This window comes from Chiloscyllium punctatum, chromosome 36 (genome assembly GCF_047496795.1).
Source record: "Chiloscyllium punctatum isolate Juve2018m chromosome 36, sChiPun1.3, whole genome shotgun sequence".
Taxonomy (NCBI): domain Eukaryota; kingdom Metazoa; phylum Chordata; class Chondrichthyes; order Orectolobiformes; family Hemiscylliidae; genus Chiloscyllium; species Chiloscyllium punctatum.
The window spans coordinates 36,227,263-36,241,684 of record NC_092774.1 but is presented as its reverse complement, the minus strand read 5'-3'; the positions used below and the strand labels follow the sequence as shown (position 1 = coordinate 36,241,684).

Sequence of the window (14,422 nt, the reverse complement as noted above, 5' to 3'; positions counted from 1 at the left end):
CGCATTCAGACAATAGTGGATGTTCTCATTGGCAGGAGGACTACCCTACTTCCGGTCCTCCAAGGCTTCCCATTAGCTTCTAAAGAAGATCGCGCCCCTTGCAGCGGACAGCTAGGAGCATGCGCCGTTCTTCCTGACACCGAGGAGCATGCGCTGTACACTCTGGCAATGCTGCGATTACTGACAAATTTAAAAGTGTCCAAATGCCAATAGGAGATAAAGAAACGGTACAGCCAATATTTATTTTTCCCCGTGACGCGAAATAACCAAACATGCTCCTCACTATTTTTGCTAGTCACCTTGCCTACACCCCTCATGATTTTAAAAATCTCTATAAGGTCACCCCTCAACCTCCTCCACTCCAGTGAATAAAATCTCAGCCTCTCCTTATAACTCAAACCCTTCAGTCCTGACAACATCCTGGTAAATCTTTACTGAACCTTCTCTAATAGTATTCTTCCTATAACAGGGCGACCAGAACTGTACTCAGTGTTCTAAAAGTGGCCTCACCAACATGCTGTACAATTTCAAAATGATGTCCCAACTCCAACATTCAACGGTGTGAACAATGAAGGCAAGTGGGCTAAACAACTCTTAACCAATTTGACTACCCGTGATGCAAATTTCAAAGACCCATGTACCTGAACCACACCCCCATGTCTCTGTTCTACAACCTAACCCAGGGCCCTGCCAGTAACAGCTACAAGTGCTCCCTTTTTTTTAAGCAAAATGCAATTCCTCACTTTTATCTATACCTCTCTCGTACACACGCTCTCTCTCGGACACAGACACACACCATCCAACACTCTCACAGGCTTATACTCCATCACACTCATACATTACCAAGCATGCACACAGGCAAACATATACCCTTAGGCAAACTCTCACACACAAAGTCACATGCGCACACACACACACACACACACACACATGCATGCACATATGCACACAAGTCTATGGGGTAAATTTGCATTTGCAGATACATTCAATTTTGATCAAAAAAGCACACAATCTGCAGGCAGTCAATCCATGTAATATTTTATAAATTCCTACTTTGGAAATGGAACCAGTCTGATTCAAGATTGGGATACAGACAGAGTCAAACCTCACATCCTTCATGTACTGAGCTAAGATGTCACTGATTTCTATAAAACCTTAAGTCATCTCAAGAATGCGACTCAAAAGTACTTCTGAGCTTTACATATTAATGAACCAAAACCCGCAACCCATTCTAGAAGATGAAAGACTAAACCACAATCTTGATTTGTTCAATATATCCTAGCAGTAGTATGACACTGTGATCGGTTGCTATATATTCCTGCTCCATAGCTACCCGATGAAGAAGCAGCACTCCGAAAGCTAGTGCTTCCAAGTAAATCTGTTGGATGATAACCTGGTGCTGTGTGATTTTTTCACTTTATCCACTCCAGTCCAACACCGGCACTTCCACATCGTTTCCAGTGAACTCAGCCCACAGCTCCTGGTGCTGCCAGGAAACCTTACAATGCCGATGACATGGCGCACTCTGCACTCCTGAAAAAATTCTAACGATACTGGCTGCTCATTCACTGATCCATCTGATACATGACATTGGAAACTTAGTGCAGGAGGCTGAAAAGAAATGAGCAGCTTTCAAACAAAAACCTCTTGGAGCTCAAAGCTTTCAATGAGAGTCTGAGCCAGGGGGTAAGTTTGGGTAACCTTTATTATGACCCAACTTTGTCACTGCTTCAGATTCTCCCCAGCAAACAAGCAGAGAAAACATAGCAGATTTTTAAAAAAAAACCTCAAGATCAAAGTGCACACAGACACCACCCCCCTCCCACCGCTTCTTTAATATTGGTCAGCACGGAGTCGCTCTTTGTAATTGGATCCTTGGTACAACTGTAACCCGGAGGGAGTATTGCCTCACTCAGCAATTTCAACCCGTACTCTGTATCCAAGTAAGTTCCTCCTCACCCATTTGTCAGGGGCCTTTTAAGGGGGGGGTGGAAATCAGCCACACTGCTGTGGGCCTGGAGTCACGTACAGGCCAGACCGGGTAAAGGATGCAGCTGGGACGACTGAGTGAATCAAATGGGGGTTTCTTCCACCCCCACACTCCTAAAATGGTTTCACCGTTAGATTCTGAACTCCAGATTTCTGACCAAATTCCAATTCCACCATCTGTTGCAGTGGGAATTGAACCCGGGAGTCCCTGCAACTGGGTTGATAGTCCAGTTGATAATGGTACTCGGCCGTCACTCCTTCAATCCCCCTGCGACGGCACGTGAACTCGCTGGTGGCTCCGGAGGTGGGAGGAGCAGGTGAAGCCCTTCCCGCATTCAGGGCAGCTGAAGGGCCTCTCCCCCGTGTGGACCCGCCGGTGCTTCAGAAGGATGGAGGAATTGCTAAAGATCTTCCCGTACTCAGTGCAGGGGAACGGCCTCTCCCCGGTGTGGACCTGCTGGTGGGCCTGCAGGACGGAGGAATTGCTGAAGGCCTTCCTGCACTCACGGCAGGGGAACGGCTTCTCTCCGGTGTGACTGCGCCGATGAATCTCCAGGGCAGACGGAGCACGGAAGCCTTTCCCACAGTCACCACACGTCCATGGTTTCTCCACGGGGCGGAATTCCTCAGGTTTCTCCATGGCCGAAGCTTCAGCCACGCACAAACACGTCGTGAATTCCTCTTTCCAGGCTGTATAGCCGCTCCACATTCAGTGCGCTGCAACAGTAGGGTCTCTCATCCAGTCCCACCGATGCTGAAAACGTACTCAAACAGGAACCAAAAAGCTTTCCTCCTTCTCACAGACTCATAGTTGAAAACTGTTGCGTTCCCAATGGATTGAGTGACTGTCAGACATTGACATCAAAGTGAAGACTGTAGACGCTGGAGAGTCAGAGTCGAAAAGTGCAGCGCTGGAAAAGCACAGCATCCGGGGAGCAGGAAAGTCAACTTTTCGAGCATAAGCCCTTCATCTGTTGATCTTGAAACTTCTGTCTTCGAATCTTCAAATACTCTAACAAAAGAAAGAGATTACAAAGGTCATCACTGTCAGTGCAGGGTAGAAATTCTGAACAAGCAATTCTACTTTTACGGAATACATTTTTTTTAATTCCAGAAAACTGAAAGCACCATCTCACTCCGCTCTAACTAATTCTCCTGAAGGATCGTCCAGGGGCTGAAAAGCACAAACGTCAAGACTGACATCTCTCTGCATTTTGGATAACTCCACCTGGAAGTTAATATCTTTCACAATATTGGGATACTGCTGAGAGTGAGCAGGTCTGATTTTGGGAAGCAAAACAAAAAAATGCCAATTCAGGGTGAACCTGCAATGCAGCTTCTTGAGGAAGAACCAGACATGAAATGGTTAACGACCCAGGAAGTGAGGAGCAAAATGAGACAGAGGCATTAACACCGACACCAGAGAAAAACTGAACATACAGACGTGGCAAACATCGTTGGAAAGCCAGGGTCATAGAGACATACAGCACAGAAACACCCTTTGGTCCAATACGCCTATATCAAACAGTACAGAGAGATCTGGGTGTTCTTGTACACCAGTCAATGAAGGTAAGCATGCAGGTACAGCAGGTAGTGAAGAAGGCTAATAGTATGCTGGCCTTCATAACAAGAGGGATTGAGTATAGAAGCAAAGAGGTTCTTCTGCAGCTGTACAGGGCCCTCGTGAGACCACACCTGGAGTACTGTGTGCAGTTCTGGTCTCCAAATTTGAGGAAAGACATTCTGGCTATTGAGGGAGTGCAGTGTAGGTTCACGAGGTCAATTCCTGGAATGGCAGTACTACGTTACGCTGAAAGACTGGAGCGACTGGGCTTGTATACCCTTGAGTTTAGAAGACTGAGAGGGGATCTGATTGAGACATAAGATTATTAAAGGATTAGACACTTGGAGGCAGGAAACATGTTTCTGCTGAAGGGTGAGTGCCGAACCAGAGGACACAGCTTAAAAATACAAGGTAGACCATTTAGGACAGAGATGAGGAGAAACTTCTTCACCTAGAGAGTGGTGGCTGTGTGGAATGCTCTGCTCCAGAGGGCAGTGGAGGCCCAGTCTCTGGATTCATTTAAGAAAGAGTTGGATAGAGCTCTCAAGGACAGTGGAATCAAGGGTTATGGAGATAAGGCAGGAAGAGGATACTGATTAGGAATGATCAGCCATGATCATATTGAATGGCGGTGCAAGCTCGAAGGGCTGAATGGCCTATTCCTGCACCTATTGTCTATATTCCAAATCAATCAAATCCCATTTGCCAGCATTAGCCCATATTCCTTTAAAACCTTCCTATTCATATACCCATTCAGATGCCTTTTTAAATGTTGTAATTGTACCAGCCTCCACCACTTCCTCTGGAAGCTAATTCCTTACATGTACCATCCTCTGGGTGAATACATTGCCCTTTTGGTCAGTTTTACACCTCCCCCTCTCCCCCACCCTGAACCAATTACCCTCCCATTCTGGACTCCCCCACCCCAGGGAAAAGACCTTGCCTATTTACCCTATCCATGCTCTTCATGATTTTATAAACCTCTAGAAGGTCACATTTCAGCCTCCGATGCTCCGGGAAAAACAGCCCCAGCCTGTTCAGCCTCTTTCGATAGCACAAATCCTCCAACCCTGGCAACATCCTAGCAAATCTTTTCTGAACCCTTTCATGTTTACAACATCCTTCCAATAGGAGGGAGACAATATTGTAGAAGTGACGGTGGTTCTGTTGGACAATGGCAATTTAATTCCAAAGTGTTTTATTCCTTCATGAGAAGGGAGTAATCGGCAATGTAGCTGTGAAAGGCCCCTTGCAGAAGAGTGAAGAACTGAGTGAGAGAACATTCCATTAAGATGAAGAGGAACAGAGTTGATTCAGAGACTGGGGACTTAAATCTAAAGCAATGGCAGAAACAAGAACAGGCTGCAACAAATGAGGGAACATTATTGAAAGAAATGACAAACATTTAAATAGCACCAGGAGGAACAGTTGTTCCATCCTGTCTGACAAAACAAAACACAAAAGGTGGCCTAGCCACAGCTAACAAGGGACATTAAGGATCACACTGGATCCAAAGAAGTGGCGTACAAATTGGCTAAAACTAAAGTAGCAGATCTGAAGACTGGGAGCAGATCAAGTTTCAACAAAAGGATTGATTAAAAGGGGAAATGGGATATGTGAAGAGGGAAAAAAAAGCATTAGTGAAAACAATTACACTTAGAAACAGGCAAAGGTCTCATGTGGAAAAAAGAGATGGCAGACCAATTCACTACATCCGTCGCTTTGATCCTCACAAAGGAGGACACAAGTAACATCCCCAAAATGTTGGGGAACACATGGTCCATTGAGATCAGAACTAAAGGAAATGAGCAGTTGTGTAGAAATGGTGTTGGGGAAATTGATGGGATTAAAAGTTTACAAATCCCCAGCACCTGATGATCCAAACCCCAGACTATGGCCCAAGTCATCCAATTGTCAAATCTTGAGCTGACCTTAGCAGGACTTATACACTTAATGGTAAGGTCCCAGGGAGTGTTGCTGAACAAAGTGACCTCGGAGTGCAGGTGCATAGCTCCTTGAAAGTGGAGTTGCAGGTGGTTGAATAGTGAAGGTATTTGGTATGCTTTCCTTTTATTAGTCGGAGCATTAATTAATGGAGTTAGGATGTCATTTTGTGGCTGTACAGGACATTGGTTAGGCCTCTCCCTATAGCTCAAACCCTCCAACTCTGGCAATATTCTTGTTCATCTTTTCTGAACCCTTTCAAGTTTCACAACATCCTTCCAAATGGAAGGAGACCAGAATTGCATGCAATATTCCACAAGTGACCTAACCGAGGTGTGATACAGCTGAAACGTGACCTCCCAACTCCTGTACTCAACGCTCTGACCAATAAAGGAAAGCATACCTTCTTCATTATCCTATCTACCTGCAACTCCACTTTTAAGGAGCTATGAACCTGCACTCCAAGGTCTCTTTGTTCAGCAACACTCCCCTGGACCTTACCATTGAATGTACAAATCCTGCTCTGATTTGCTCTTCCAAAATGCAGTCCCTCACATTTATCTAAATTGAACTCCATCTGCCACTCCTCAGCCATTGGCCCATCTGATCAAGATCCTGTTGTAAATCTGAGGTAACCTTGCTCGCTGTCCACTACACCTCCAATTTTGCAAACTCACTAACTATACCTCCTACGTTCACATCAAAATAATTTACATAAATTATGAAAAGTAGTGAACCCAGCACCGATCCTTGTGGCACTCCACTGGTCACAGTCCTCAAGTCTGAAAATCTACCCTCCACCACCACCCTCTGTCTTCTACCTTTGAGCAAGTCCTCCTTGTGTTCCATGAGATCAAACCTCGAACACCTTACTGAAGTCCACATAGATCACATCCACCGTTCTATCCTCATCAATCCTCTTTGTTACTTCTTCAAAAAACTCAATCAAGTTTGTGAGACATGATTTCCCATGCGCAAAGCCATGTTGACTATCCCTAATCAGTCCTTGCCTTTCCAAATGTGTAAATACTGTCCCTCAGGATTCCTTCCAATAACTTGCCCACCACTGACATCAGGCTTATTGGTCTATAGTTCCCTGGCTTATCCTTAATGCCCTTCTTAAACAAACAGTGGCATCACGTTAGCCAACCTCAGTCTTCTGGCACCTCACCTGTGACTATCAATGATACAGATATCTCAGCAACTTCCCGCACTTCCCACAGAGTTCTAGGGTGCACATGATCAGGTCCTGGGGATTTATGCATTTCAAGACATCCAGCACCACATCCTCTGTCATATGAACATTTTTCAAGATGTCACCATCTACTTGACTACATTCTATATCTTCCATGTCCTTCTCCACAATAAACCCTAATGCAAAATACTTGTTTAGTATCTCCCCCATCTCCTGCGACTCCACAGAAAGGCCACCTTGCTGATCTTGGAGGGGCCCTATTCTCTCCCTAGTTACCCTTTTGTCCTTACTGTATTTGTAAAAACCCTTTGGATTCTCCTTCACCATATTTGCCAAAGCCATGTCTTCTTGCCCTCCAGGAGTACAGGAGTTGGGAGGTCGTGTTTCTGCTCCTCTGTCTGATGGTCTCTTGCTGTCCTGGACACAGAGTGAGAATTGGGAGCAGGTGTAGGCTGTTTGGTCTTTCAAGCCTGCACCAGCATTTAACAGATCATAAAAGGATATGGATCTCCCTACATAGCGGTGCAGAGGCTGGGACTACTTTCACTTGAGCCCTTATCTCTCCACGCTTCAGGCTCACTGCCTTTATTCCTGATGAAGGGCTTTTGCCCGAAACGTCGATTTCGCTGCTCGTTGGATGCTGCCTGAACTACTGTGCTCTTCCAGCACCACTAATCCAGTATTTGGTTTTCAGCATCTGCAGTCATTATTTTTACCTTGTTGATTTTAACCCTACTGCGAATCCTCTTGCAAGGATGCCTGCCTTGAAGAAGTTTTCCTCCTCTCTCTACAAGAATCTCAGGGAGTCCCTCTCCCACTGCAACTCCCAGGTCATTTCCTCTGCTCTGACTCTATGCTACTCTCTCCCCACCCCCACCCTCCTCTAGCTTATCTCTCCACGCTTCAGGCTCACTGCCTTTATTCCTGATGAAGGGCTTTTGCCCGAAACGTCGATTTCGCTGCTCATTGGATGCTGCCTGAACTGCTGTGCTCTTCCAGCACCACTAATCCAATATTTGGTTTTCAGCATCTGCAGTCATTATTTTTACCGGTGACCTTACACAGGTTTATAAAATCATGAGGGGTATAGGTGAGGTGAAGATTTAAAATACATTTGGAGAAGTACATGAATATGAAAGGTTCGGAGGGATACGGGCCAAACACAGGCAGGTGGGACTCGTTTAGTTTGCGAATATAGTCAGCATGGACTAGTTGGGCTGAAGGGTCTGTTTCTGTGCTCGGCGAAAGTGAGAACTGCAGATGCTGGAGATCAGAACCACGATTAGTGTGGTGCTGGAAAAGCACAACAGGTCAGGCAGCATCCGAGGAGCAGGAAAATCAACATTAGCATCGATTTTCCTGCTCCTCGGATGCTGCTTGATCTGCTGTGCTTTTCCAGCATCACTCTAATCGTGTTTCTGTGCTGTCTGACTTGAACAGTTGTATACTCGTCTTAAAACCATTTTCTTGCCTTCCCCCATAACCATCCACTTCATTGCTGTTCAGAAATCAGATGAACTCAGCTTTGAATACATTCAATGACCCCCTAACTGCTGCCTCACAGCGCCAGAGACCTGAGTTCAATTCCTGCCTCAGGTGACTCTGTGGGTTTCTGTGCTGGTTCGGTGAATTGGCCATGCTAAATTGCCCATAGTGTTAGGTGAAGGGGTAAATGTAGGGGAATGGGTCTGGGTGGGTTGCGCTTCAGCGGGTCAGTGTGAACTTCTTGGGCTGAAGGGCCTGTTTCCACACTGTAAGTAATCGAATCAAACTGCAGAAAGGCATCCCCACTTCTGAATTCAATTCCACTTCCACAGATTGAGAGAGAGGGGTGCTGGCAGAGAGAGAGAGGGGGCACAGGCAGAGTCGGGGGGTACATGTTGGCAGAGAGCGAGAGAGGGGCACAGGTAGGCAGAGAGAGAGAAAGAGCGAGAGAGAGGGCGCAGGCAGAGAGAGAGAGAGAGAGAGAGAGAGAGAAATGCAAGCAGAGAGTGAGAGAGGCGCCGGCAGGCAGAGAGAGAGACAGGGGTGCAGGCAGGCAGAGAGATCGAGGCACAGGCAGGCAGAGGGAGACAAAGGGACAGGGGTGTAGGCAGGCAGAGAGAGAGAGGGGCGCAGGCAGAGAGAGAGAGAGAGAGAAGGCGGTGCGCAGGCAGGCAGAGAGAGAGAGAGAAAGACACACATGCAGGGAGGCAGAGAGACAGACTGACAGGGAGAGACTGCCTCAGTGCCAAAACCCTGCAACTTGCAGAAAGGTTAACACTTTGTCATCTGGTTTGAATGCACATTCGCCTGGGTCTGACACTGAAATCACAGGGGAAGCCCCTGCTGAAGAGCACAAACTATGGTCTCAAATAGGGTAGTCCCTCCACACCCAAACCAAAATCTGGGTGACCCCTGCTGGACTGGTTTGTGTTCCTTCTTTGCTGCTGCTTACTTTAGTTGATTATGTGCATTATTGTACACACTTGGGCAAGGAGGGAATGGTTAATACTCTGTTACAAACTTGGTGGCACCTGGATTTTCAGAAAGCAGCAAGGAAAAGAGCTGAAGTGTGTTTAACTTTTAAATTTTAATTTGATCTTTCTGCCTTTCACTACACTCTTTCTTACCTTTCTTTCACTAACTCTGTTTGATTGGGCCTGATAACCTCTAGTAAACGGGAATTACACTTTAATGCTTTTCTGTATACACAGTAGGTCAACCACTCTAGCTGCTGAGTATGTGCCCATTATCCCCATCCATCCCGAACTCGTACTAAGCGAGACCTTATGGAGTTTGAGCAACTTGCAGCTTTCGTTCCCCCTGCCTTTGGAACTGCTTAACTGGAAATCAAAGTCACCCCACAGACAATCCTGCGCTCGGCTAAGTTCACTGTTGTGGCCCCCCTCTCCAGCGATCTCTCAGATGCCGAGATTTCCCATTCCTGATGAAACCCCTGATGATGATTCCCAATTGCTGGAGTCTTCTGCCCCTGTCCTTACTGAACCCGAGGACTCTTTGTCTGATCTCCAACCACCACCCACTGGCTCTGGGTATAATTCTTCTTTTGCTGATGCCCATAATCTCTGATTTTTAATAAAAAAGGAGGCATTGTGGGAGAATTTGATCAAAATTCACAAAACTGCATGGAAGCCATTTTGTCACAGAGTAATGTTTGCAGAAAAATGTAGCCTGTTAACATAATGCTGTCTGAGCCCTGGCTAAGGAATTCTGTTTTGATAGCCTGACCTTGTAGCTGCGGGCTGTCTCTGCTCCTCAGGCCATTAGACTGTGCTGCTTCATAGAATGATGGATTGGTTCTCTCCGTCCCTTATTAGTAATTCGAGCCTAGCTGAACCTGCAGTATAAGATAACATTCAGATTTGTAGACATTAAGAAACGTAGGTCTGGACAATGTACGTGAAACATTCGACTGCCCCTCAGTTGCATAATTAATGGAAAGTGGGGCTTGTGACTTACTATAAGACTTGTAACATTCTGTATTACATTAGAATACATTAGACTTTGTTTTGAACTAAGAGGTACTCACCATGGCAACGAATAAAGCTAGTTAATTGCTCAAGGTCTTCTCTCCTGACTACTTTGCTTTAAACGATTTGACACACAAGTTACTTTTCCCCAACAATACTAATAATTACATCGAAGGGAGAGAGAATTCCTCAAGTAGGGCACTCTCAGAATCCTGGGAGACCCCTATTTCTGGTTTATTTCCTAATGAACAAACATTAAGCATTTATTTATTTCTGATTTTGTTTCATTTTTCTTGTTTGACTCCCTGCTGTGACTACACTCTGTGTCTGGATGGGTGACAGGCTGAGATTGTGGGTTGGCTTTCGATTGACTGAATGTTTTCTTGTTCTGGAAGCTGTAAAACAGGCGTGAAAGCTTCTGCAGAAATCCAGAAAAGTTGAGAACAGACCGACATCTTACTCTGTGGGAACAGGGAGATCAGAGGACAGAGAAATCAGGCCCTGAAACCTGAGCTGACACCGTGTGATCTGTGCTTTGATTAGCAGTGCCAACCCTCTGCCTTTACCTACCTTCCCATTAGACAACACCCTCAATATTCAGGATCCAATCCTTGCCATCCTGAAGCCATGTCTCTGTAAGGAGTCTCAGACCATAATTATTCATTTCAATGTGTGCAGTTAATTCATTCACTTTTGTTACAATGCGGCACACATTCAGACTCACCATGTATCATTTCAGTTTTTGTGATCTTTATAATCCAGTTTTGATTGCTGGTATATTTACTCTTCTTGTCCCTTTCTATTGTTCTCTGATGTTCATTTTCCACATCACTACATTACTCACTGGCTTTGATTTGGATTGGCCATAATGTCCAGGGAGGTGCAAATTAGGTGGGTTAACCATGGGAAATGCAGGGTTATAGTTTCGCAGTAATAGAAGCAGGAATAGGCCATTTTGCCCATCCAGCCGCTCCACCATTCATTAAGATCATGGCTGATCTATCCATTGTCTGAGCTCCTCCTCCCTGCATTGTCCCAATTACCCTTAATTCCCAGACTCAACAGAGACACTTGGCCTTGCAACTGTACAGTTACCTGATAATTTCTTAATTATTACCTAATTATTTCCTTGCATGGGAATATTCTTCTCTTTGCAAGGACCTATTGTATACTTATCAGCTACTAGCCAACATTGTCCAGACACTGCTTCGCTGGGCAAAGTGACTTAGTTTGCTCAAATTCCTGCAATTAACAGTTTGCTAATTGTTAAATGACTGTAACCTATATAATCACACAACTCTCTGTTTCTCGTCGGAGTGACTTGTGACTATTAGGTCGACTTGGCTCTCCCCGTGAGCTCCCGAATAAACAGTCAATAACTCAAGGTTTGTGAGTCATGATTACTTATCCAATACTTATTGGACTACTACGAGCAAGTCACCCACAGCATAATCCACTTCCATCCCCAACATGGATCAAGAGACCATCTTTTTTTGCCAGACAAGTGAATGTATCAAGCTCAGGAAACAAAGCTTGTCAAACATTAACAGGCACAGATCTAAACCAACCTTTTCCAGAGTCTGCCCCTTTCTCTCGATTTACTTTCTTTTTCCCTCAGCTCCTACAAACTAACAGCTGAACCCAAGGATGAGAAAAGAGAGTGCGGTACTCCCAGATGTTAAACAGAGGAAGGAAGTTGCAGTCTGGACTGAAGCTCAATGTTCATTCAGAGAGAGAGAGGAGCAACAGAAGCTCGTGGTCGACGATATCTCATGGTCAGAAGATATTTGGTGGGGGAGGGGGGTGTGTGTTCTGATTGGCAGAAGGACCAGGCCCCTTCCGGTCCTCCAGGGTTTCCAAAAAATTGGTCTCCCCATCCATCAGAACGGCGGGGTGCGGGGCCCCATTTCGATCTCACACATGCGCAACATGAACACTGCTCACGGTAAATAGAGCGATATCTGGATCGCATGGGATTGTGGGAAGTAAATCAGCCATTAAAGAGATGAAATTAAGGGTCCCATATGCCGTTTTAACCATCCTTTTTCATGTGTTGGTGACGAATGCGTCAAGTGCTAATCTTTAATCGATTTTCGATTGATACACTGAGTGAAAGACCACAGATGTTTAACTCTCTTTTTCCAGTATAACGCTCTTTATCTGTCCTCAAGTAAGGACCAAATCAAAGCCCGACGTCTGTTCCTCCTGAACGGTGACTTTTTTCAATTTGCAGGTTCCAACCCTCCGTTTCAACCATTTATTAAAAGTTACTCATGGTGAATGGGCATCGGTGGATTGCCAGTATTTAGTTCCCCTTGAGAAGGTGATGGTGACCCGCCTTCTTCAACTGCTGTGATCCATAATGATACGGTGACCCACAATGTACTTAGGGAGGAAATTCCAGGATTTAGACCCAGGGACACTGAGGGAACAACAATATATTTCCAAATTAAGATGGTGAGTGGCTTGGAGGGGTACTTGCAAGAGGTTGTGTTCCCAAGTATCTGTTGCTCTGGTCCTTCTAGTTAGAAGTGGTTGTTGGTTTGGAAGGCATTTTCTAAGGATCTTTGGTGAATTTCTGTGTTGGGTCTTGTAGATCGTACACACTACTGCTTCTGAACAATGGGGCAGAGGAAGTGGATGTATGTGGAGATGATGCCAATCAAGTAGGCGACTTTGTCCTGGATGGCATCAAGCTTTTTGAATGTTGTTGAAGCTGCACCCATCCAAGCTGGTGGGAGAGGATTCCATTACACTGCTGACTTTGTCTTGTAGAAGATGGACAGGGTTTGGGGAGTCACAGTATTCCTGACCTGTTGCCTTCTCTTGTTGCCATTGTGTCTGTGATTAGGCTAGTTGAGTTTCTGGGTAAAAACAATGACTGCAGATGCTGAAAACCAGATTCTGGATTAGTGGTGCTGGAAGAGCACAGCAGTTCAGGTAGCATCTGAGGAGCAGTAAAATCGACGTTTTGGGCAAAAGCTGTTCATCAGGAATACAGGCAGAGAGCCTGAAGGGTGGACAGATAAGTGCGAGGACGGTGCGGGTGGGGAGAAAGTAGCATAGAGTACAATAGGTGAGTGGGGGAGGGGATGAAGGTGATAGGTCGGGAGTGGATAGGTGGAAAAGAAGATAGACAGGTAGGACAAGTCATGGGGACAGTGCTGAGCTGGAAGTTTGGAACTGGGGTGAGGTGGGGGAAGGGGAAATGAGGAAACTGTTGAAGTCCACGTTGATTCCCTGAGGTTGAAGTGTTCTGAGGTGGAAGATGAGGCATTCTTCCTCCAGGCGCTGGTGGTGAAGGAGCGGTGGTGAAGGAGGCCCAGGACCTCCATGTCCTCAGCAGAGTGGGAGGGAGAGTTGAAATGTTGGGCCACAGAGCGGTATGGTTGATTGGTGCGGGTGTCCTGGAGATGTTCCCTAAAGTGCTCTGCTAGGAGGTGTCCAGTCTCCCCAATGTAGAGGAGACCGCATCGGGAGCAATGGATACAATAAATGATATTGGTGGATGTGCAGGTAAAACTTTGATGAATGTGGAAGGCTCCTTTAGGGCCTTGGATGGAGGTGAGGGAGAAGGTGTGGGCACAGGTTTTGCAATTCCTGCAGTGGCAGGGGAAGGTGCCAGGATGGGAGTGTGGGTTGAAGGAGGGCATGGACCTGACCAGGTAGTCATGGAGGGAACGGTCTTTGCGGAAGGTGGAAAGGGGTGGGGAGGGAAATATATCCCTGATGGTGGGGTCTGTTTGGAGGTGGTGGAAATGTCAGCGGATGATTTGAATAATGCGAAGGTTGGTAGGGTGGAAGCTGATCACCGGGGCGTTCTGTCCTTGTTATAGTTGGAGGGGTGGGGTCTGAGGGCGGAGGTGCAGGATGTGGACGAGATGCGTTGGAGGGCATCTTTAACCACGTGGGAAGGGAAATTACGGTCTCTAATGAAGGAGGCCATCTGGTGTGTTCTGTGGTAGATCTGGTCCTCCTGGGAGCAGATACGGCAGAGGCGGAGGAGTTGGGAATACAGGATGACATTTTTGCAGGATGTAAGATGGGAAGAGGTGTAGTCCAGGTAGCTGTGGGAGTCGGTGGGTTTGTAAAAATTGTTGGTTTCAAGTCGGTCGTCAATAATGGAGATGGAGAGGTTTAGGAAGGGGAGGGAGTGTCAGAGATGGTCCAGGTAAATTTAAGGTCAGGGTGGACTGTGTTGGTGAAGTTGATAAATTGCTCAACCTCCTCACGAGAGCACGAGGTGGCGCCAATGCA

The 14,422-nt window shown here is 46.2% G+C and overlaps 1 long non-coding RNA gene across 1 annotated transcript; it reads right to left on the bottom strand.

Annotated features, from left to right (window-relative positions):
* Positions 1-1,792: 1,792 nt before the first annotated feature.
* On the bottom strand, positions 1,793-11,892 carry LOC140461133 (uncharacterized). Its single transcript, XR_011954468.1, has 3 exons — positions 11,734-11,892; positions 9,924-10,032; positions 1,793-3,001 (listed from the first exon to the last, which is right to left on the bottom strand). It is a non-coding gene; the product is annotated as an uncharacterized lncRNA (long non-coding RNA).
* Between the last annotated feature and the right edge of the window lie 2,530 nt (positions 11,893-14,422).